Genomic DNA, 23,287 nt, shown 5'->3' on the forward strand with positions numbered 1-23,287 from the left:
AGATCCTTACAACCTGATGAACTCTGACCTGCAGAATGTTCTCTGGTGACCTCAAAAGCCATTTGGTCACCTCTCCTCTGCACCTACCCCCACCCCTGCATCTAGCAATTTGGAAACAAAGAACTGTTTAAATATACCTGGACTCTCCCCCCTCATTAACACTTTGCCCAATCGTGAATGACCCTCTGGGCTAATTAATGAATGGGAGGTTCTGAAATCTGAACCAAACTGAGAAGTTATAAAACAATATGAAATCCAAGAATTGGTGTTTACATTTTGGGGGCTGCTTGACAAGCTGAGTGTGTTCCTCATTTCTCCCACCTCCAGGGATGAGGATTTACTTTAAGTTTGTAAGTTTCTGTTATTTTTCTCCCTTTCTATTTTATAACTGTTTTGCCGTGTTGTGTGTCATTTTATTTTGTAATTATTTTTTTTTTAATATCTTTTTTATGCACTGATCAACTTTTTGTAATTAAAGCTTTTCACTTTAATTTTGGTCCCTGTGTGCTCTGCGAACTCATAGCCTTGTGAAGTGTGGTTAGCTGTGTGACTGCTAGAGTGCTGAGTGTGCATGTCTAGTGGTGTGACAAGGTGACTGCCTGAGAAGCAAGAGTTGTTGTAGAGTGGAATACTTATTGGTCCCAGTATAAATGCAATAAGTGGTGGCAGCGGGTCTGGTTCTGGTGCTGGAGCTGTATGAGGTGTGATTTATGCTCAATTTGTGTCCTGAGTGAAAGGTGAGCACAAGTTTGAGTAGGCTAAATTAACCCGTACAGTTGCACCCCAAGTCACGTGATGAGGCAGCGGCGTCTTCTCCGTGACAAATTGGTGGCAGCGGTGGGATAAATTCATTTTTGTCAGAGCATTAAGTGTTGGGATTAAGTAACTGACCCCTGCACTTAAGGACTAGTGGAATCCTTGCGAGGAGTACCCTAGTTTTACACGGACCAAATCAGTGCTGTTCTAAGACACACGTGCAAACAGTTCCCCTACCCCGTTTTTCTTTTCTATCTTTTATTTGGCAAAGGTTGCACTCAGTGATGGCAACCATCTACAAGAGACAGAGCAAGGAGGCTCTAGTTCACCTCTGTGAGCAGAGAGGTATCGACCCGGCTGACAAGTCCAAAGAGCTGCTGGTTTGTGCTTTGATGGAGCAAGATGCAGAGCAAAGATCTGGCACGGCTCAAGGGAGCCAAGATATGGACATTAATCCTGGAAGAGTTTCCCCTGAGGCTACCCACAGCAGGAGCCCTCAGGAAGGCATGGATGTGTCTCTACAAATGGCCCTACAGAAGCTAGGTGAATGTGATCCTAGCCTGCGTCTGCAGCTTATCCTTCAATTTAATCAGGCGGCCGCAGAGAGAGAGGAGAGAGCAGCCGCAGAGCGCCAGGCTGATAGAGAATTCAGGCTGGAAATGGCGCGTATTGAAAGGGGTATCAATTCTGTGCAACCCCAATCCCAGGATGTAGACCCCAAAAGACCTCGTCAAGAACGTTTTCCAGTACTGGACAAGGATGGGGACTTGGACACTTTTCTGCGGTCGTTTGAGAAGACCTGCAGACAATACCATCTGCCCCGTGAGCAGTGGGCACAGTATTTGAGCCCAGGGCTAAGAGGCAAAGCCCTGGAAGTATTTGCTGACCTTCCTCTTGAGCTTGATGAGGACTATGATGCTATAAAAGCTGCTTTGATTAAAAAGTACAACTTAACTCCAGAGGTGTATCGCAAGAAATTCCGGAGTGTAAAGCGAGAAACAACTGAGAGCTACACTGATACAGTAGGCAACTTATGGACTACCTTTCTACAGTGGACCCGAGGACTTTCTGTCAACAGCCGTGAGGACCTGGAGGATCTCATGATAAAAGATCAGTTTCTGCACATTTGTCCTGTGGATGTATGACAGTTTGTTTGTGACAGGGAGCCTAAAACTGCGGATGCAGCTGCGCAGATTGCAGACTCCTACACCGCCAACCGGATGCCTGAAGCAAAGAGGGAAACATCCCCCCAAAGGTCCACCAGCTGGAAGGAGAAACAAGCCAGGACAACATCACAACCTTCTGTCTCCAAAGTGGGTGAGAACCTTACACTGAGGGAGTCTATAAATCAGGGGGATATGCGCAAATGTTTTAATTGTAACAAAGTGGGACATCTGAGGTCTGCGTGCCCAGAGAGAGGGGCAACTGTCAACTCTACAGTACCAGTAGTCATGCTGCTTTCTGGTGATATGGAGAAATTACAGCACCACATGCAGACTGTGATAGTGGGTGATAGAGTCACCCAGGGATTAAGAGACTCAGGGGCAAGTTATTCTTTAGTTCGCCCTGAGGTTATAAACCCTGAGGACATCATTCCAGAAAAGACTTTGCCTGTGAAGGGGATAACTGGGTGCCATCCAGGAGTGCCCGTTGCCAAGGTTTTTATGGACTGGGGTTCTGGTAGAGGTATCAGACAAGTGGGAGTGTCACAAGAATTGCCTGTGGATGTATTGTTGGAAAATGATTTGGGAAAAATGACAACTGTGTATGTGCCTAATGTACAACAATCATATGAGAAAATGGACAGAAGCCCAAGGGGACTGATCTGGGAAGGAAGACAGGATAGCAAGAGCAAGGCTATGCCTGCTCCAGAACCAGAGGTGTCCCAGTATGAGGAAGCTACGGGGGAGGAGGTGGTGAATGGGCCCCCAGAGATAACCTGCAGTCAGCAGATATGGTGAAGGGTGTGAGAGGCTGCCAAGATGGAGTCTCTGAATCTGCACCTCAAAGCTCTAAGGTCCTGAGTGTGGATCTGGTGGAGACCATTACTCAAGGAGAGGTCCTAGAGCAGACAAGAGGTGTCAAGATGAGTAAGGCTCAAAGCATGAGCCACAAAGATGCCTCTATTCAGACTGGGGAGATGCAGTGTGTCTCTGAGCCAAAGACAGCGTGTACACTAGAACCAGTGCTGAGAGAGGAGATTGGGGTCCACAGTGAGGTCGGGTTCCCAGTGATGAGTGTTGCCAGTGCAGTTTTGGGGAGCGATCAGAAAGGGGAGCAGGGGCATATGGACTCTCAGGAGAGCGTTCAGTCAGTGGTCCAACCTAAGCCCTGTAGTATAAATGGTAAAGAGAGGGACTCTAATAGCTGTACAGCCGGAAAACCAAAACACAATGTAACTGGGTACAGTAGTCCTACACTTAACTCCATTGGCATTTCATCCAGCAGGGAGAGGGTTAACCATTTCACACTTGGGAGAGGGGACACAGAACTTAGTGTTTCTGCAGCACAAAGCCATAAAGTCAGCAGGGGGTCCCAGCACAGCAGTGTACAAGTGACCAGGGGTGATATTACTTGGCCTTATACACAGGACAAAGGTCCAGGTGGTTGATGTGCACAGGTAATCACATCTTATGGCAATGATTTTTATGGTACTGAACTTCTGCTATGTATTATTGGTAATTGGCTTGGGAAAATTTAAAATGGCGTGGGTCATTTCAAATTTGTCCAATCTTGAAAGGGGGAGGTGTCAAGGAAATACTATTCTTGAATGTGTAAGATTTGTTGAACTATTGGGCAATTACAAACTTGGTTGAAATATGTGGCATCCATTGAAGCGTCCAGGCCTCTTTTACAACATCCTGGAGATCCTTACAACCTGATAAACTCTGACCTGCAGAATGTTCTCTGGTGACATCAAAAGCCATTTGGTCACCTCTCCTCTGCACCTACCCCCACCCCTGCATCTAGCAATTTGGAAACAAAGAACTGTTTAAATATTCCTGGACTCTCCCCCCTCATTAACACTTTGCCCAATCGTGAATGACCCTCTGGGCTAATTAATGAATGGGAGGTTCTGAAATCTGAAACAAACTGAGAAGTTTTAAAACAATATGAAATCCAAGAATTGGTGTTGACATTTTGGGGGCTGCTTGACAAGCTGAGTGTGTTCCTCATTTCTCCCACCTCCAGGGATCAGGATTTACTTTAAGTTTGTAAGTTTCTGTTATTTTTCTCCCTTTTTATTTTATAACTGTTTTGCCGTGTTGTGTGTCATTTTATTTTGTAATTATTTTGTTTTTAATATCCTTTTTATGCACTGATCAACTTTTTGTAATTAAAGCTTTTCACTTTAATTTTGGTCCCTGTGTGCTCTGCGAACTCATAGCCTTGTGAAGTGTGGTTAGCTGTGTGACTGCTAGAGTGCTGAGTGTGCATGTCTAGTGGTGTGACAAGGTGACTGCCTGAGAAGCAAGAGTTGTTGTAGAGTGGAATACTTATTGGTCCCAGTATAAATGCAATAAGTGGTGGCAGCGGGTCTGGTTCTGGTGCTGGAGCTGTATGAGGTGTGATTTATGCTCAATTTGTGTCCTGAGTGAAAGGTGAGCGCAAGTTTGAGTAGGCTAAATTAACCCGTACAGTTGCACCCCAAGTCACGTGACGAGGCGGCGGCGTCTTCTCCGTGACACCCCCCTTTCCCTAGAACTGATCTAAATATAATTAAATCATAAACATGTTAGGTATCACCGCGTCCCCAAAATGTCCAATTTAACAAAATTTTATAACGATTATTCACAGTGTTTAACCACTTAACAGAAAAAAAGCGCCCATAGTCAAAAATACTGAATATAACAAAGAAAAAAGAGGGATGCATATGTGCAAAGGTAATTTTATTATACATTCACATAGACACAATTTAAAAACCATTAAAAAGTCCTCAATCGGACATACAAAGTGGACCATCAGACAATAGTGTGGGACTTATGGATAAAAATAACAAAAATGTGCACTCAGTATAAGTTGCAATTAGGTTACTGCATTAATGTAGAACACAAACATCAATAAATATGTTAAGATGGAACACCAGTAGAGATATATGTAAGCAGTATATGTATTAATCTATTGCAATGGTCTCCAAAAGTCAAAATTGCAAGATAGGAGTCACAGTAACCAAGTGTATATTAATCACAATGGGGCACATTTACTTACCCGGCCCATTCGCGATCCAGCGGCGCGTTCTCTGCACAGGATTCGGGTCCGGCTGGGATTTAAGATGGTAGTTCCTCCGCCGTCCACCAGGTGGCGCTGCAGCGCCGAAAATAATCTTAACGCCCCGGAATGCACCATCCCATAGAAGGTGAAGGTGAGCGCTCCCCAAGCGACACATTTTCGGATTTTAAATGCGGCGGTTTTTCCGAATACGTCGGGTTTTCGTTCGGCCACGCCCCCCCGATTTCTGTCGCGCGCATGCCGGCCCCGATGCGCCACAATCCGATCGCGTGCGCCAAAAACCCGGGGCAATTCATGTACAAGCGGCGCAAATCGGAAATATTCGGGTAACACGTCGGGAAAACGCGAATCGGGCCCTTAGTAAATGACCCCCAATATGTGCACATAGCCAGATAATGGAAAGTTAGTTACCAGTCCCAACCTATGTCAGCAGAGAGCGACCCGACGTGCATAGCAGGGGAGGATTGCCTTATGTACCTGTGACTGCTCGGCGTGTAGTTCCGGTCAAAAATATGGCGCATGCGCGGTACAATTCACAAGCGCCGGAAATACATCATAATACAGCAGCCGCTTAATGAATGGAACGCAAGCTGCGTGTCGCCGGGTACTAGGTAGTATCATGTGATCCATACTGCAAACAAGAGGCGGCGCTACAATATAATAAGACTATCGCATCTATAATGAATCAGATCCAGAGGTCCTATTAACCAAAGTATATTAAATCGGCGAAGTGATCACATATTAATAGCCAAATACAATTATTATGAAAAAATAGAGATTGGAAAAGAAAGGTTATTTCTTTCTTTTTAAATATTTTTATTCTTTTTCTTTCCAAATTCATAATACAAAAATTTCTTCTACAATCATTTCATTATAAACATTAGGATATCTTAGTCATCATTATTATTACATTTACACTCCCCACCTCCCCCCATTTCTTATTACTTAATCCATCATCATAATGCTTTTTAATAACCGGTAGCATGACAAAAACATATGATCCAGCCAAATTGTGGTCTCCCATCCAGACCCATCCCCTTACATAATAATCAGTTATTAAATCCTCATACTTATGCAGTGTTAATCAACCACCTATGTAACATAAATCCCCCCCCCTCTGCCACCCCTCCCGCCCATGTAACCCATGGACCATTCTGGGAATACCATCATTTTATTACAAACATTGAAATATGTGATCAAAATTATTATTATTACATAACCACCCCCCACCCTACCTATGCAGAGGTAATCCGACACATATATGACAAAAAGCAAAAAAAAAAAACATCCCGTCCAATTCTCCCACCCATATAACCCATTAACCCATGCTGGAGATAGTCGGGTAAAAAAGAGGGAGAAAAAAAAAAAAAAAAAAAAGGCCCTTTATTCAACTCCTCTGTCCTATATTCCCCTCCTTCCTCATAGATTCCATTGATTCCACAGTTCATTTAGACCTCTTCCCCTTCTGTAACGTTTTTCTGTAACGTTTTTGTAACGCATTCATATACCTTAACCTGTTCCACTGTATTATGCCACTCCTTCACTGCTGGAGCTTTATCATCTTTCCAATGTGTAATCAGGACCAAAAATCAAATAGATGTACCATATACGAATTAACAGTAAACTGATCAAACAAGACTCAGCTAATCCATTACTGAAAAAATAGCGCAAGGAACGCTATGGCTGCCCTCTTGGGTATGCATGCAAAATTTAAACAAACAGAAAAAGAGGATACGACATGCCAAATATGATAGTAAAAAGTGATTTTTATTAAATGCAAAATTCATTAAAATGTCGTGTAAAATAGCATCTCAGAAGAGACGTAAAATATGAGGCACAACCAAGTATACTGTCCATACAATAGTATATTAACAAAAAGTGTAAACAACCAGTGTAAACAATGATAAACTGCAATGCAACATGCATACCCTTGACAACATATTGCCTATATCGGCCTGTGATTAAACTCCATGATGCAGCATCGTGCCTTAGTAAATGGTTACAAATAGAGATGAGCGAACATACTCGTCCGAGCTTGATGCTCGATCGAGCATTAGTGTACTCATAACTGCTCGTTGCTCGGACGAGTATTTCGCCCGCTCGAGAAAATGGCAGCTCCCGCCGTTTTGCTTTTTGGCGGCCAGAAACAGAGCCAATCACAAGCCAGGAGACTCTGCACTCCACCCAGCATGACGTGGTACCCTTACACGTAGATAGCAGTGGTTGGCTGGCCACATCAGGTGACCCTGGGATAGACTAGCCGCTGCCCGCGCTGCTCGGATCATTCTCTGTCTGGATGCCGCTAGGGAGAGAGCTGCTGCTGCTCAGGGAAAGCGTTAGGGTGTTCTATTAGCTTACTGTTAGGCAGGAGTGATTCTAAAAGAACCCAACAGCCCTTCTTAGGGCTACAATAACGTTATAATTTTTTTTTTTTTTTTATTTGCAGCTAGTACCATATTGTGAGGAATTAGCAGGGGGACTTGCTACCGTTGTGTTTAGCTCTTAGTGACACACATATCCACCTCAAACACCAAAGTGGGAAAATTTATTAGGGGTTTGAGTAGAATTAGGCACAGTCTGCCAGTTTCTTTTTATTTTACGTTTATTGTTTTAATAACTCAGTGTCATCTCATCTTGCATAGTAGTGTGCTGTAATACTTGGCTAGAAAATAGCCATAGGAGAATACAAACGGCTTAATTACGCCTACAGTAGCGTTATATATATTTGTTTTCTGGTTGATCTGCTGGTGGCTGTAGTTGTTGCAGTGCATCTACTAGTAAATTGTGAGCAATTTGGAGTCAGACTTGCGACCACTGTGTTTTAGTGACGCACATATCCATCGCAAAGACCGAAGTGGGAAAATTTATTAGGGCCCGGGGTTGTATTTCAATTAGGCACAGTCTGCCATTTCCTTTTTTATTTTACGTTTATTTTTTTCATAACTCAGCGTCATCTCATCTGGCATAGTAGTGTGCTGTAATACTTGGCTAGAAAATAGCCATAGGAGAATACAAACGGCTTAATTACGCCTACAGTAGCGTTATATATATTTGATTTCTGGTTGATCTGCTGGTGGCTGTAGTTGTTGCAGTGCATCTACTAGTAAATTGTGAGCAATTTGGAGTCAGACTTGCGACCACTGTGTTTTAGTGACGCACATATCCATCGCAAAGACCGAAGTGGGAAAATTTATTAGGGCCCGGGGTTGTATTTCAATTAGGCACAGTCTGCCATTTCCTTTTTTATTTTACGTTTATTTTTTTCATAACTCAGCGTCATCTCATCTGGCATAGTAGTGTGCTGTAATACTTGGCTAGAAAATAGCCATAGGAGAATACAAACGGCTTAATTACGCCTACAGTAGCGTTATATATATTTGATTTCTGGTTGATCTGCTGGTGGCTGTAGTTGTTGCAGTGCATCTACTAGTAAATTGTGAGCAATTTGGAGTCAGACTTGCGACCACTGTGTTTTAGTGACGCACATATCCATCGCAAAGACCGAAGTGGGAAAATTTATTAGGGCCCGGGGTTGTATTTCAATTAGGCACAGTCTGCCATTTCCTTTTTTATTTTACGTTTATTTTTTTCATAACTCAGCGTCATCTCATCTGGCATAGTAGTGTGCTGTAATACTTGGCTAGAAAATAGCCATAGGAGAATACAAACGGCTTAATTACGCCTACAGTAGCGTTATATATATATTTGATTTCTGGTTGATCTGCTGGTGGCTGTAGTTGTTGCAGTGCATCTACTAGTAAATTGTGAGCAATTTGGAGTCAGACTTGCGACCACTGTGTTTTAGTGACGCACATATCCATCGCAAAGACCGAAGTGGGAAAATTTATTAGGGCCCGGGGTTGGATTTCAATTAGGCACAGTCTGCCATTTCCTTTTTTATTTTACGTTTATTTTTTTCATAACTCAGCGTCATCTCATCTGGCATAGTAGTGTGCTGTAATACTTGGCTAGAAAATAGCCATAGGAGAATACAAACGGCTTAATTACGCCTACAGTAGCGTTATATATATTTGATTTCTGGTTGATCTGCTGGTGGCTGTAGTTGTTGCAGTGCATCTACTAGTAAATTGTGAGCAATTTGGAGTCAGACTTGCGACCACTGTGTTTTAGTGACGCACATATCCATCGCAAAGACCGAAGTGGGAAAATTTATTAGGGGCCGGGGTTGTATTTCAATTAGGCACAGTCTGCCATTTCCTTTTTTATTTTACGTTTATTTTTTTCATAACTCAGCGTCATCTCATCTGGCATAGTAGTGTGCTGTAATACTTGGCTAGAAAATAGCCATAGGAGAATACAAACAGCTTAATTACGCCTACAGTAGCGTTATATATATTTGATTTCTGGTTGATCTGCTGGTGGCTGTAGTTGTTGCAGTGCATCTACTAGCAAATTGTGAGCAATTTGGAGTCAGACTTGCGACCACTGTGTTTTGCGCTTAGTGACGCACATATCCATCGCAAAGACCGAAGTGGGAAAATTTATTAGGGGCCGGGGTTGTATTTCAATTAGGCACAGTCTGCCATTTCCTTTTTTATTTTACGTTTATTTTTTTCATAACTCAGCGTCATCTCATCTGGCATAGTAGTGTGCTGTAATACTTGGCTAGAAAATAGCCATAGGAGAATACAAACAGCTTAATTACGCCTACAGTAGCGTTATATATATTTGATTTCTGGTTGATCTGCTGGTGGCTGTAGTTGTTGCAGTGCATCTACTAGCAAATTGTGAGCAATTTGGAGTCAGACTTGCGACCACTGTGTTTTGCGCTTAGTGACGCACATATCCATCGCAAAGACCGAAGTGGGAAAATTTATTAGGGGCCGGGGTTGTATTTCAATTAGGCACAGTCTGTCATTTCCTTTTTTATTTTACGTTTATTTTTTTCATAACTCAGCGTCATCTCATCTGGCATAGCAGTGTGCTTTCATACTTGGCTATAAAATAGCCATAGCAATAGGATAGCATCTTTTGGTTTTAAAAACTAAAAAACACAAAAAAAAAAAAAGTAAAAAAAAAAATTCAAGTTATAACTCTCATTTTCAAAATGTTTAACCCGAGGGCTAGGGGTAGAGGACGAGGGCGGGGACGTGGGCGTCCAACTACTGCAGGGGTCAGAGGCCGTGGTCCTGGGCGGGGTGAGACACCACCTGCTTATGAGGGAGCAGGGGAACGCCGCAGAGCTACACTCCCTAGGTTCATGTCTGAAGTTACTGGGAATCGTGGTAGAGCACTGTTGAGGCCAGAACAGTGCGAACAGGTGATGTCGTGGATTGCCGACAATGCTTCGAGCAATTTGTCCACCAGTCAGTCTTCCACGCAGTCCACCCATGTCACCGAAATCGGCACTCCTCCAGCTCCTGCACCTCAGCCTCCTCCCCCCCAGTCTGCCCCCTCCCAGCAAAATTTGCCATTTGAACCGGCATACTCTGAGGAACTGTTTTCTGGACCATTCCCACAGTCACAAACCACTTGTCCGGTTGCTGCTGAGCAATTTTCCGATGCCCAGGTTTTCCACCAGTCGCAGTCTGTGGGTGATGATGACCTTGTTGACGTACTGGAAGAAGTGTGTAAAGAGGTGTCCGACGATGAGGAGACACGGTTGTCAGACAGTGGGGAAGTTGTTGTCAGGGCAGGAAGTCCGAGGGGGGAGCAGACTGAGGGATCGGAGGATGATGAGGTGACAGACCCAAGCTGGGTTGAGAGGCCGGGTGAACACAGTGCTTCTGAGACGGAGGAGAGTCCTCGACCAGAACAGGTTGGAAGAGGCAGTGGTGGGGCCAGACAGAGAGGCAGGGCCAGAGCTGGTGCATCAGCGCCAAATGTGTCAACTAGTGAAGCTCCCGTGGCAAGGGCTCCTGCGGCGAGGGCTAGATTTTCAGAAGTCTGGAGTTTCTTTAAGGAAACACCGGATGACCGACGGACTGTGGTGTGCCACATTTGCCAAACCAGGATCAGCAGGGGTTCCACCACTACTAGCTTAACTACCACCAGTATGCGCAGGCATATGAATGCTAAACACCCCACTCAGTGGCAACAAGCGCGTTCACCTCCGGCCGTGCACACCACTGCCCCTTCCCCTGTGTCAGCTGATAGTCAGCCCCCTGCCCAGGACCCTGCCACAAAAACCCCATCGTCGCCTCCACGATCCTCCACAGCATCCACCAGCGTTCAGCTCTCCATACCCCAGACGCTGGAGCGGAAACGCAAATATAGTGCAACCCACCCGCACGCCCAAGCCCTTAATGTGCACATCTCCAGATTGCTAAGCCTGGAGATGCTGCCCTATAGGCTAGTAGAGACCGAGGCCTTTCGCAGCCTCATGGCGGCGGCCGCCCCTCGGTATTCGGTCCCCAGCCGCCACTACTTTTCCCGATGTGCCGTCCCAGCCCTGCACCAGCACGTGTCAGACAACATAATCCGTGCCCTGACCAACGCCGTTTCTGACAAGGTCCACCTGACCACGGACACGTGGACGAGTGCTGCCGGGCAGGGCCACTATATATCTCTGACGGCACATTGGGTTAACTTGGTGGAGGCTGGGACCGAGTGTGACCCTGCGGCTGGTCATATACTGCCGACGCCGAGGATTGCGGGGCCTACCTCGGTCCAGGTGTTTGAGGCCTACTATGCCTCCTCCTCCTCCCACCCCTCCTCCACCTCCTCCTCCGAACGACCATCCGTGGGCATGGCGCCATCAGTCGGTAGCTCTAGGCACAGCAGCAGTGCCGTCGCTAAGCGACAGCAGGCGGTGCTCAAACTGCTGAGCCTAGGCGATAAAAGGCACACCGCCCAAGAACTATTACAGGGCATCACGGCGCAGACTGATCTGTGGCTGGCACCGCTGAACCTGAAGCCAGGCATGGTTGTGTGTGACAACGGCCGTAACCTGGTGGCGGCTCCGCAACTCGGCAGACTGACACATGTGCCATGCCTGGCCCATGTGTTAAATCTGATAGTTCAGCGTTTCCTCAAGACATACCCCAATCTGTCTGATTTGCTCACGAAGGTGCGCCGCATCTGTGCGCATTTCAGGAAGTCCAGCACAGATGCTGCCACTCTCAGGGCAGCGCAGCGCCGCCTCCAACTGCCCGCTCACCGACTGTTGTGCGACGTGCCCACGAGGTGGAATTCAACACTGACCATGTTATCCAGAGTTTACCAGCAGCGCCGAGCGATTGTAGACTGACAGATGTCAACTTCCACCAGAACTGGTAGTCAGGTCAGTCAGCTTCCTCAAGTCTACAATGAGGAGTGGACGTGGATGTCTGATATCTGTCAGGTGCTGAGTAACTTTGAGGAGTCAACACAGATGGTCAGTGGCGATGCCGCCATCATCAGCCTCACCATCCCGCTGCTTGGCCTGTTGAAAAACTCTCTGGTCAGCATGAAGTCGGAAGCTTTGCGCTCCTCACAAGAGACGGGGGAAGAAGATTCCCTTGTTGATAGCCAAAGCACCCTTAGGTCTGTTTCTCAGCGCATATCGGAGGAGGTGGAGGTGGAGGAGGATGAGGAGGAAGAGGAGGAGAATGTTGGCGAGACACAAGAGGGGACCATTGTTGAGTCCTTCACTGTTGAGCGTGTATGGGCAGAAGAAGAGGAATTGGAGGAGTTGGAGGAGGAGGAAATGGACAGTCAGGCCAGTGAGGGGAGCGAATTCTTACGCGTTGGTACTCTGGCGCATATGGCATATTTCATGCTAGGCTGCCTATCCCGTGACCCTCGCGTTCAAAGAATTTATTCCAGCACCGATTACTGGGTGTTCACTCTCCTGGACCCACGGTACAAGCAAAATCTTTCCACTCTCATCCCTGGAGAGGAAAGGAGTGTGAGAATGCATGAATACCAGCAGGCCCTGGTGCACAAGCTGAAACAGTATTTCCCTTCTGACAGCGCTAGCGGCAGAGTGCGTAGTTCTGCGGGACAAGTAGCGAGGGAGAGTAGGCGAGCAGGCAGCTTGTCCAGCACTGGCAAGGGTACGCTTTACAAGGCTTTTGCCAGCTTTATGTCACCCCAGCAAGACACTGTCACCTGTCCCCAGTCTCGGCAGAGTAGGGCTGATCTTTACAGAAAGATGGTGAGGGAGTACGTAGCTGACCATACCATCGTCCTAAATGATCACACAGCTCCCTACAACTACTGGGTTTCAAAGCTGGACATGTGGCACGAACTGGCGCTGTACGCCTTGGAGGTTCTTGCCTGCCCTGCCGCTAGCGTCTTGTCCGAGCGGGTTTTCAGTGCAGCTGGTGGCATCATCACCGATAAGCGTACACGCCTGTCGACTGACAGCGCTGACAGGCTGACGCTTATCAAGATGAATAAAGCATGGATTTCTCCTAATTTCCAATCTCCAGCAGGTGAAGGAAGCTCAACCTGAATAATTTATCCACTCCTCCTCCTCCTCCTCCTCATTTTCCTCCTTCTCCTGCTCTTTGTACAGTAAAGCAGAGGAAACTGGCTATTTTTTGACAGGGCCCACTGGCTCTACCTATAGTACTTTATGCATTTAATTTTTCTGGAGGGCCACCGACCCGGTCCTCTGTTTTAAACAATTTTTGGGAGTGCCACATACAGGCACTCAATTTATTCAATTTTTCTGGAGCTCCACCTACCTGCTCCTCTGGTTTGAAAAATTTTTTGGACTGCCACATACAGGCACTCAATCTATTCCATTTTTCTGGAGGGCCACCTACCTGCTCCTCTGGTTTGAAAACTTTTTTGGACTGCCACATACAGGCACTCAATCTATTCAATTTTTCTGGAGGGCCACCTACCTGCTCCTCTGGTTTAAAAACTTTTTTGGACTGCCACATACAGGCACTCAATCTATTCCATTTTTCTGGAGGGCCACCTACCTGCTCCTCTGGTTTAAAAACTTTTTTGGACTGCCACATACAGGCACTCAATCTATTCAATTTTTCTGGAGGGCCACCTACCTGCTCCTCTGGTTTAAAAACTTTTTTGGACTGCCACAAACAGGCACTCAATCTATTCCATTTCTCTGGAGGGCCACCTACCTGCTCCTCTGGTTTAAAAACTTTTTTGGACTGCCACATACAGGCACTCAATCTATTCCATTTTTCTGGAGGGCCACCTACCTGCTCCTCTGGTTTAAAAACTTTTTTGGACTGCCACATACAGGCACTCAATCTATTCAATTTTTCTGGAGGGCCACCTACCTGCTCCTCTGGTTTAAAAACTTTTTTGGACTGCCACATACAGGCACTCAATCTATTCCATTTTTCTGGAGGGCCACCTACCTGCTCCTCTGGTTTAAAAACTTTTTTGGACTGCCACATACAGGCACTCAATCTATTCCATTTTTCTGGAGGGCCACCTACCTGCTCCTCTGGTTTGAAAAATTTTTTGGACTGCCACATACAGGCACTATCCAAATTGAATTGTCTCCATAGCAGCCTCCACACGTTGTCTCCATTGCTACCTCCAAAAGTCGTCCATATAGCTGCCTCCATACATCGTCCCTTTATCAAACGAGGTTTGTCAGGCCGAAATTTGGGTTGTTTTCATGGATTCCACATCAAAGTTGTTAACTTTGTCGCCACCCTGCTGTGTTATCCACAAAATACACTGGCAAACTTTTACCATTTACGGATATTATTTCAGCGCTTCTTGCGCATCTGTTTACATTCCCCTCACCCGCCATATCCCAAACTTATAAGAACGCTACTACACTTGATCTTATACAAAAGGTTCTTAGAAGTGCTGTTTGGGGAGTAGCCTAGAGACAGGGGCTTGGATTGGCGAAAGCTCGCCTGGCAGCGGAGCGGCAGCTCCATGCCAAGAACCAACTAACATAGTTTTAACTGCAGCACCTTTAATCTACTACTAGTTCACTGCCTCCATACATGCCCGCCTTATCAAACGTGCTGTGTCAGGCAGAATTTTGGGTTGTTTTCATGGCTTCCACAACAAACTTGTTAACTTTGTCGCCACCCTGCTGTGTAATCCACAAAATATACTGGCAAACTTTTACCATTTACGGATATTATTTCAGCGCTTCTTGCGCATCTGTTTACATTCCCCTCACCCGCCATATCCTAAACTTATAAGAACGCTACTACACTTGATCTTATACAAAAGGTTCTTAGAAGTGCTGTTTGGGGAGTAGCCTAGAGACAGGGGCTTGGATTGGCGAAAGCTCGCCTGGCAGCGGAGCGGCAGCTCCATGCCAAGAACCAACTAACATAGTTTTAACTGCAGCACCTTTAATCTACTACTAGTTCACTGCCTCCATACATGCCCGCCTTATCAAACGTGCTGTGTCAGGCAGAATTTTGGGTTCTTTTCATGGCTTCCACAACAAACTTGTTAACTTTGTCGCCACCCTGCTGTGTAATCCACAAAATATACTGGCAAACTTTTACCATTTACGGATATTATTTCAGCGCTTCTTGCGCATCTGTTTACATCCCCCTCACCCGCCATATCCCAAACTTATAAGAACGCTACTACACTTAACTTGGTGCAGGCTGGGACCGAGTCTGACCCTGGGGCTGGTCATATACTGCCGACGCAGAGGATTGCGGGGCCTACCTCGGTCCAGGTCTCAAAGGCCTACTATACCTCCAAATCCTCCCACCCCTCCTCCACCTCCTCCTCCTCCGAATTACCATCCGTGGGCATGGCGACAGCAGGCGGTGCTCAAACTGCTGAGCCTAGGTGATAAAAGGCACACCGCCCAAGAGCTATTGCAGGGCATTCCACATCAAACTTGTTAACTTTGTCGCCACCCTGCTGTGTAAGCCACAAAATATACTGGAAAACTTTTTTCATTTACGGATATTATTTCAGCGCTTCTTGCGCAGATGTTTACATTCCCCTCACCCGCCATATCCCAAACTTATAAGAACGCTACTACACTTGATCTTATCCGAAAGGTTCTTAGAAGTGCTGTTTGGGGAGTAGCCTAGAGACAGGGGCTTGGATTGGCGAAAGCTCGCCTGGCAGCGGAGCGCCAGCTCCATGCCAAGAAACAACTAACATAGTTTTAACTGCAGCACCTTTAATCTACTACTAGTTCACTGCCTCCATACATCCTCCCCTTATCAAACGAGCTGTGTCAGGCAGAATTTTGGATTGTTTTCATGGCTTCCATGTTAACTTTGTCGCCACCCTGCTGTGTAATCCACAAAATATACTGGCAAACTTTTATCATGTACCGATATTATTTGAGCGCTTCTTGCTCACCTCCTTTGGTTCCTCTCTGCTACCCATTGGTTTGAAGCCTGAGTCCATTTAGGGTATGTCGCCATGCCACTCTCTAGCCTTCCGCTGCTGCCGCTGCCTCTGCATGCCGTCCCCTATAGTGTCAGGGTCAATTATTGGATGTTTTAGATGCTATCTAGCTTCATTCTGTCACTCTGTCATGGCCATGCTGTTGCCCATAATTTTGGCATAATGGTGCATTTAAGCAGCCTCAGAGGCATCCATGCATGCTGCCCCTGCTGTTTCCTGTCCATTTCCGTGGTGTTTCCATCCTTTTCTGAGGTTCCCAGGTGTTTGGCCAAGCTTCCCTATGCAGAGCCTTGGTCCCCTTGAAAAATGCTCGAGTCTCCCATTGACTTCAATGGGGCTCGTTACTCGAAACGAGCACTCGAGCATCGGGAAAAGTTCGTCTCGAATAACGAGTACCCGAGCATTTTAGTGCTCGCTCATCTCTAGTTACAAAGTTAAACATTGCATGACATGTAATGATTGGACATACTACCTGGCCTAGAGGGGGGCTAGAGGCACGCCAGGTAGTATGTCCAATCATTACATGTCATGCAATGTTTAACTTTGTAACCATTTACTAAGGCACGATGCTGCATCATGGAGTTTAATTACAGGCCGATATAGGCAATATGTTGTCAAGGGTATGCATGTTGCATTGCAGTTTATCATTGTTTACACTGGTTGTTTACGCTTTTTGTTAATATACTATTGTATGGACAGTATACTTGGTTGTGCCTCATATTTTACGTCTCTTCTGAGATGCTATTTTACACGACATTTTAATGAATTTTGCAATTAATAAAAATCACTTTTTACTATCATATTTGGCATGTCGTATCCTCTTTTTCTGTTTGTTTAAATTTTAATCAGGACCAGTCTCGCCAAAAACAAAACCTTTAAAACTAAATCTATTTTACATCTCGAGCCTATATTAGTTGGGGTTGCTCCTAGAACACCTAGGGTAGCTGTACGTGGTACAACACACCTAAAAACCTCACTCCAGTATTCCCCGATCCTCGGGCAATCCCAAAGGACATGGAGAATATCCGCATTATGTGTCTTACACCTCATACAATTTGAATTATTCTCCAGCCCTATCTTAACCCCTTAAGGACGGAGGGTTTTCCGGCTCATTTCTCGCTCTCCAACTTCAAAAATCCATAACTTTTTCATTTTTACGTGTACAGACCTGTGTGAGGGCTTATTTTGTGCGTAACAAATTTTACTTTCCCGTAATGTTATTTGTTTTAACATGCCGTGTACTGCGAAGCTGAAAAAAAATTCCAAATGTGGAAAAATTGAAAAAAAACCGCACGTGCGTCACGTTCTTGTGGGCTCAGTTTTTACGACTTTCACTCTTCGCTCCAAATAACACGCCTACTTTATTCTTTGGTTCGGTGCGATCGCGGTGATACCAAATTTATATAGGTGTTATTGTGTTTTAATACATTTTCAAAAATTAAACGAATGTGTACAAAAAAGAAAAAAAAATTTTTGCCATCTTCTGACGCTAATAACTTTTTCATACTTTGGCGCACGGAAATGTGTGAGGGGTCATTTTTTGCGAAATGAGGCGACGTTTTCATTGCTACCATTTTGAGGTCTGTGCGACATTTTGATCATTTTTTATTTCATTTTTTATGTTATGTAAAAAGGTGTAAAAGTCGCATTTCGGACATTTGGGCGCCATTTCCCGCCTCGGAGGTCACCGCCGGCCGTAACCGTTTTTATATTTTGATAGATCGGGCATTTTGGGACGCGGAGATACCTAATATGTCTGTGATTTTTACTGTTTGTTATGTTTTATATCCGTTCTAGGGAAAGGGGGGTGATTTGAACTTTTAATATTTTATTAATTTTTTTTATTTTTTAAACTTTTTTTTTTCTTTTTTTTTTCACTATTTTTTAGACCATCTAGGGTACAATAACCCTAGATGATCAGATCGCTCCTACCATATACTGCAATACTACAGTATTGCAATATATGGCGTTTTTGCAGGTCTTACATTACAATGAGCCACTGGCTCATTGTAACGAACCTGCATAAACCATGTAGCCTCGTGTCAAGAGAAGACCCGAGGCTACCATGGTAACTGATCGCCGCCCCCCGATGACGTTCGGGGGCGTGGCGATCGAAAAAAAGATGGCGGCGCCCGCGCGCCGCCGTCTTTTAAACGCCGCCCGCGACTTTGCGGGCGGCGTTTAGAGGGTTAATAGCCGCGATCGGTGCAAGCACCGACCGCGGTTATTAGCGGTGGGGGTTTTGTGCAAAATGCAAAAACCCCCACCTCTGTATGAAGAGGACTCAGCCCGTGAGCCCTCTTCATACATCCCTTATACCTCTGCGCCGTAGAGCTACGGCGCAGAGCGTTAAGGGGTTAAACATAAGTTGTGGAGAAAATAGTGTCCTATATAATATATTCAATTGTGTACATCTATGGTTTAGATTAATAGTGCTCCTAATAACATTCTTATAAACCTCCCCCCATTTTAGTTCAGTAATCACTCCAATCTGATTGGACCACCTAACTTGACTAATGTGACCTATTGTCTTATCGATGTTATTACGGAAAAAACAATATATCCTAGCCAAATTTTTCGGCATTACCCCTAACTCTATCAGTGATGTAAAGTTGCTGCTACCCTCCACCTTAAATACGACCCGATTTTTTTCACTTCTATATGCGTGTGCAAACTGCCAATATCTGAATAAGTCCCTTACTTTAAGAATACCTTTATCCACCCAATATTGAAACAACGGTAATTCCCCATTTAATCCCAAGTGCTCCAAGTACATAATATTCCTCTTTTCCCAGAATACGACATCCTCGATTTTATGTAACTCTGGGATATTGAGGTTACCCCATAAGGGTGTAAAACTAAAACCACCCTCAATCCCTAGGATCCTCTTAGCCTCTTTCCACGTATTCACCATCAATGCTACTATTGGGAGTTCTTTCTTAATGAGGATCTTTAACTGCCCAATACTCGAAAGTAGCCCAAACAAAGTACTATTTTTATTTTCAATTAAAAACTGAATCTGAGCGGCCAAAAAATAATGAAAAAAAGACTGGATAGAGAGTCCTCCTTTACCCTTATCCCTCATCAGATTTTCTTGTTTGATACGTACTTTTTTCCTCCCCCATAATAGTTTATTAATAATGGCCCGTATAAATCCAAACCATTTCTTATCAATCCAGCTTGGGCAGTTACATAGCACATATAGCAATTGTGGCAATAGAATACTTTTTGTTAAAACCACCCTCTCTGCTCGATTCAATGGCAGGGAGCTCCACGTATTAACTTTGCACTTCAGCTTGGTCAATAATGGGACTAAGTTCAGTACTATGTAATCGCCCACTTTGGAACTGGTCTTTAAACCTAAATACTCCAGTGTTGGGGAGACCTTTAGCTCTATTTGTCCTAAATTAATTAGTGAATCTTTATCAAGGGGCATCAATATAGATTTTTGTACATTAGTCTCAAAGCCGGAGTGCCTGCCGAACTCATTGATCAATCTCAATGCCGACGGAACGGACTCCCCAGAATCTTTGAGACAGAGAAGAATATCGTCAGCATAAAGCATAATCTTATCTTCTAGGCCTCCTGCTCCTGCCCCTCTAATCTCTCTACTAGTCCTGATTTTAATTGCCAGTGGTTCAATGAACATGGCAAATAATAAGGGGGACAGGGGACACCCCTGTCTAGTACCTCTTGTTAAGGAAAAAAAGGTGGAATAGTCTCTATTTACTTTAATACAGGTTCTGGGGTCAATATAGAACAGTTTAACCCACTCCACAAATCGATCACCCAGTCCAAACCTATCCAATACTTCCCAGAGGAAGTCCCACTCCACCCTGTCGAAGGCCTTAGACGCGTCCAACGACAGGATGGAGCGGGAACCCCCTTTACCCATCTGCAGGCTCATAAAGAGCCGCCTAATATTTGTACTAATGTGGCGCCCTCCCACAAAACCACATTGATCTTTATGTACTAAATATGGGACCACCATTTTCAATCTATTGGACAGCAGTTTAGCCATCAATTTTGTATCAACGTTCAATAGCGATATTGGACGGTAAGATTCCCTTTCCACTGGATCTTTATTCTTTTTACCAATCAGGGCAATACCTGCCTAATACCAGGACTCAGGGAGTCGTCCCACAACCTGTGCATTCTCCCATACCTCTACCATAAGAGGAAGGAGTATAGCACCAAATCTTTCATATATTTCTAATGGTAACCCGTCTAAACCTGGTGAGGCACTTCGTCTTGTGGAGGATATTGTCTCTTCTAACTCTTTAACCGAGATTGGGGAGGAGAGTTGGTCTTTCTTATCCAATTGCAATTTAGGAACCTCAATGCTGTCTAGGTATGTCTTTATGTTAGCCGTAGTAGCCTCCAAATCCGAAGTATATACTCCTTGAAAAAATTGTAGAAAAGCCTCTTTAATCTCACTCTGACTAAGTACTGTTTCCCCAGCATTATTCTTAATTGCCTGTATTCTATTTACCTCCTGTTGTTTTTTAACTTTCTGTAAAAGCCTTTTAGAAGATAGCCCGCTCTCGCAGTGTGCTGTTTGGTTAAAAAAAAAGAGTTTTTGCATTGCTTTATCAGAGATAAGCTTACTATACTGCTCTTGTACCTGCTTATAAATGTCTAGGGTACTTTGTGATCTATCCCCCTGGAGGTCCTTCTCACACTTTCTAATCTGTTCCTTCAGTAGCCTTTCCTCTTTTGCAAATTGTTTTCGTAAAAATATCACTTCTGAATTAAGAATACCCCTCAAAAAAGATTTTAGTGAGTCCCACAAAAGACCAAGATTATTAACAGTTTTATTCACTTCAATAAAATGGCCCATTTCTTTCTTAATTTTATCTTCGTTCGATATCAGAGTTAGCCAGTGTGGATTAAATTTACAAAATCGACACGGAGGAATCATGGAGCCAAATAACTCCAGAACAATCGGCGAATGATCTGAGATCGAACGATTATCATATCTCATTTTTTTTTATCCAGGTCACTGCTGCTTCATTCGCAATGACAAGGTCTATCCTAGACAGAGAATCATGAGAGTGATTGAAGCAAGAATAGGCAGGCTTATCGCCATATAGCGACCTCCACACATCCAACCAACTTATTTCATGACAAAGTCTAGCAAAGGGGGAGCCCCTCACATTCGGATTTACAATCTGACTTTTCCCTAATCGATCTTCCCTGTCAGAAAATACTGAATTGAAACCCCCAAGAGCCAGGACAGGGCAATCACCCACTTTCTCCACAAACCGTAGTAGGCTCAATAATATCTCATGTATGTAAATCCCTGCCACTACACATCTAGTACCTTCCAATATACCATGTAAAAAAACATATCTCCCATCAATATCGCATTGTGAGTCAATTACCTTAAATTCAATAGCCCGGTGAATCAAAATTGTAACTCCCCTAGAAAAGGATGAAAAAACCGAACTATAATTCTGACTTGCCCATCTTCTTTCTATCAAATAAGTGGTCTCTTTATTAAGGTGTGTTTCCAACAGAATAACAATGGCAGGAAGTTGTTTACAGATATAATCAAAGATAATACACCGTTTCAGTCGATCCTTCATCCCTCTTATATTCCAGGAAATAATCTTAATACTGCCCATCTCTCATTGGTGAGGTAAAGGAGAGAGAGGAAAAAAAAAAGACCCCCCCCCTTCCCCCAACCCTTCCCTACTACCTGTCCTACCATTGTAGAACTCTACCTACTTGAGCCACTAACCCATTCCCACCCATTCTCCACTTCCCCCCATAGTGCTGACCACATCAAGACTAACCATATTTCTGTCTATATCACAGCCCCTTTGAGTCCATCCAATCGGATGCTTGTTCAGGGGTACTGAAAAAATGGGACTGTTCTTGATATAAAATTTTCAGTTTCACGGGATGTAAAAGGGAATAAATGATACCTTTTTCTCTCAGCCTTTTTTTTACCTCAAAAAAACTCTTCCTTTTTTGTAAGGTATCCCTGGAAAAATCTGGATACAACGCGACTTTAGCACCATGGATCATAAGGTCTTTATGATCGCGTGCCTGTCTCAGTATCATATCCCTATCTCTAGAGAGTAATATTTTACATATAATTGTTCGAGGAACATTCCCCGGAACTTTTTGCACCGTTGGGATCCTATATGCTCGTTCAATATCAAAGTTGGCTGATAAATTCTCTTTGCCTATTTTCTCTAGGAACCATTCCCTGACAAAATTAACAATATTCTCTCCTTCTGATTTCTCCGGGACCCCAACGATTCTTAAGTTTGCCCTCCTGGACCTGTCCTCTATCTCAATCTGTTTTTAAGAGAGATATTTTCTTTTTCCATAGCGGACACATTTTTCTTTACAACATTCACCTCCTTCTCCATTTTAGTTATTTTTTCTTCTGACAACTTCTGTTTCTCTCTAATCTTATTGATATCCTCTCTCAACAAAGATATATCTCCTCTTAAGGCCCCCACCTGTTCTGTTAATTCTCCAATTTCATTATTGCAGACCTTAATCGAGGCCAATATTTCTTTTAGCATCGCATTCTCCCCACCAACCTCTATATCCTCCTCTCCTTGTTCTTCTCCCTCCAATACAGAGAATCTCGAGCCCTGGGACTTATTCTTAGGATCTTGACTGTCCGCTCCCTGATTTTTAACCACCATTCTTGTTTTTACGGATGGGGATTTCCACAGTTTATCTGTTTTGGCCGAATTATCGGCTTTATTCCCTCCCCCCTTCTCTTTCGGGGAGGCTGGCCCCAGAGATTTTCTTGATGAGTTTTTGGTGGGCATTATATTCCCCTACCTAGGAGACACAATAAAATAAGCACCACCCAGTTTGTAAAGCTGTTAGCATAGGCAGTGCTATAGAAATTATTGACTTGTCAACCTAGTACACGGTACCAAACATAGTCTTATATCAGACGATTCCAAAATGTTGTATACTCATATACTCATATACACCTATTGGCTAGACACAGTCTAACCCTTACAATGCAGTTTTTCATAAGCCAGCCCTT

General features: G+C 44.4%; 1 pseudogene; it reads left to right on the forward strand.

Annotated features, from left to right (window-relative positions):
• Window positions 1–1,040: 1,040 nt before the first annotated feature.
• LOC140105448 (uncharacterized) lies at window positions 1,041–22,512 on the forward strand (annotated as a pseudogene).
• The last annotated feature ends 775 nt before the right edge of the window (window positions 22,513–23,287 follow it).

Source organism: Engystomops pustulosus, chromosome 11 (genome assembly GCF_040894005.1).
Source record: "Engystomops pustulosus chromosome 11, aEngPut4.maternal, whole genome shotgun sequence".
Lineage (NCBI taxonomy): Eukaryota > Metazoa > Chordata > Amphibia > Anura > Leptodactylidae > Engystomops > Engystomops pustulosus.